Here is a 2,076-nt window from a genome sequence, read left to right as displayed (position 1 = left end):
CTGGAGCCACCTAGAGGAAAGAAAGTGAGGGGGTCTTAAAGTTTTTTAAACCATGGACTTTCCATTTAACCATGGACTCTCTGCTTAATCCCCTTGATTAAACATAGCAACTCATTTTTAACTTATTTTTAACCATTTTAACTTTGAGTCTGCTGTTCCAAGTCTCCAAAAAGAGGAGATAGAGGATACCTGCTTGTTGGTGGCTTTCTGGAGTCAAACTGCTCTCATAAAGGTTAAATCATATCTCCTGCTGTCTGTTCCACTAGATATCCTTGCCTTCAAAGATAACATTCTGATAGGTACATAAGTTTTCTTCTTAATGACTTGCCTTGCCACAAGCAAGTTTTGTGGGTTAGTTCAGGTTCTCTTTAAAACAAAACAAAACAAAGAACCCCAGAAATCAAGAAAAGATTGAACATGCAAAAGCCCGGGGGCCCGGATGGGCCCCAGCGCAGGAAGAAGTCCCGCTCTGGACCGTTTGGCCTCCGCCGCGCCTTCAGCTGGCTGTGGGGCAAGAGGCGCAAGAAAAAGACAGCAGGGGCCGAGGGCGCCGAGCAAGCTGCCCCCCGGGGTAAGAAGGCGGACGATAAGACCAGGAAGGCCAAGGGCAAAGGCCGAGGCTCTGCTAAGGCTGAGAATGACAAACGTCTAGGTGCAGGACCTGGCCAGGGGCCTGGGTCTGTCGTGGATGAGCACCAGGACAATGTGTTCTTTCTTCCCTAGCGGACGACCACCTCACTTGGAGGAGCTGCACACACAAGCCCAGGAGGGGCTCGGTTCCCTCCAGCACCAGGAAAAACAGAAGCTGAGTAAGGGCAACTGGGATCATGGAGACACCCAGAGCATCCAGTCTTCCCAGACAGGGCCAGATGAAGACAGCATCTCTTTCTGCATCCAGGGCACATCCTACACGGCAGAGAGCTCTACGGCGGAGGACGCGCTCTCCATCCGCTCAGAGATGATCCAGCGCAGAGGCTCCACCTTCCGACCCCATGACTCGTTCCCCAAAGCTGGCAAGTCTGGGCGTTGGCGGCGAGAACGGAGGAGCACAGTGCTGGGATTGCCACAGCATGTGCAGAAGGAGCTTGGCCTGCCGAACGAGCGTGAGGCACCAGGGACTCCTCGGCCTCCTATCTCCCGAGATGCTGTCCGCATTCCCACCGTGGACGGCCACCAAGGGGGTCTGGCCTCAGGGACAGGTGTCCGGGTGTCCCTGTAGGCCCTGGAAGTGGAGGCAGAAGCTAGTACTGAAGCAGAGGCATGCTGCAGCGCCACATCGACCGTGTCTACCGGGATGACACCCTCCTTGGCCGGCCCACAGGGGCTCGGCCCCCACCACTTACCCGGCCCATGTCCCTGGCAGTGCCAGGGATGACAGGAGGTGTGGGGCCTGCAGAGCCTCTAACACTGAGTCGCTGCAGCCTGCACTCGGCCAGCCCAGCCTCTGTCCGCTCCTTGGGCCGATTCTCGTCAGCCTTAAGTCCTCAGCCCCGCAGCCGCCACCCATCCTCCTCTAGTGACACCTGGAGCCACTCTCAGTCCTCTGAGACCATTGCGTCTGACGGCTCGACCCTCTCCTCCAAGGGTGGCTCTGAGGGCCGCCCAGAGGGCTCTATGGCGAGCACCAGTGTGGGACCCCCTCCCCCGGGGGGGCAGTGGGAGGGGTTCTCCTAGGGGGGGCAGCACTGCTGAGGCCTCCGACACAACCAGCGTCCGGAGCAGCGGGCAGTTGTTCAGTCAGAGCATGTCCCTGCGTAAGATGAAGCAGCCCCCGCCACCTCCCCGCTGGACCTACTCACTCCGTCAGCGGGGCTCAGCAGTCCCTGATGGGCCCCTGGGGTTGCCACCCAAGCCTGAGCGGAAGCAGCACCCACAGCTGCCTCGGCCCCCCCCCCCCACTGGTGGGTCAGAAGGAGTGGGCACAGCACCTTGTCCATCCAACTCAGCAGGCAGCTGGGTGCCTGGCTTGTCTCCAGGGGGATCCCGGAGACCCCCACGCTCCCCAGAACGGACACTCTCTCCCTCCAGTGGATATTCAAGCCAAAGTGGCACCCCTACGCTTCCCCCCAAGGGTCT

At 58.9% G+C, this 2,076-nt stretch overlaps 1 pseudogene; it reads left to right on the top strand.

Annotated features, from left to right (window-relative positions):
• The first annotated feature begins 417 nt into the window (after nt 1-417).
• On the top strand, nt 418-2,071 carry LOC102857801 (annotated as a pseudogene).
• Nucleotides 2,072-2,076: the final 5 nt, after the last annotated feature.

The sequence above is a fragment of the Elephantulus edwardii genome, unplaced genomic scaffold (genome assembly GCF_000299155.1).
Source record: "Elephantulus edwardii isolate Elephantulus edwardi_28Jun2011 unplaced genomic scaffold, EleEdw1.0 scaffold00407, whole genome shotgun sequence".
In the NCBI taxonomy this organism is placed as follows: domain Eukaryota; kingdom Metazoa; phylum Chordata; class Mammalia; order Macroscelidea; family Macroscelididae; genus Elephantulus; species Elephantulus edwardii.
Note: the sequence above shows the minus strand (reverse complement) of the source record. Positions and strands in the feature narration are given on the sequence as shown.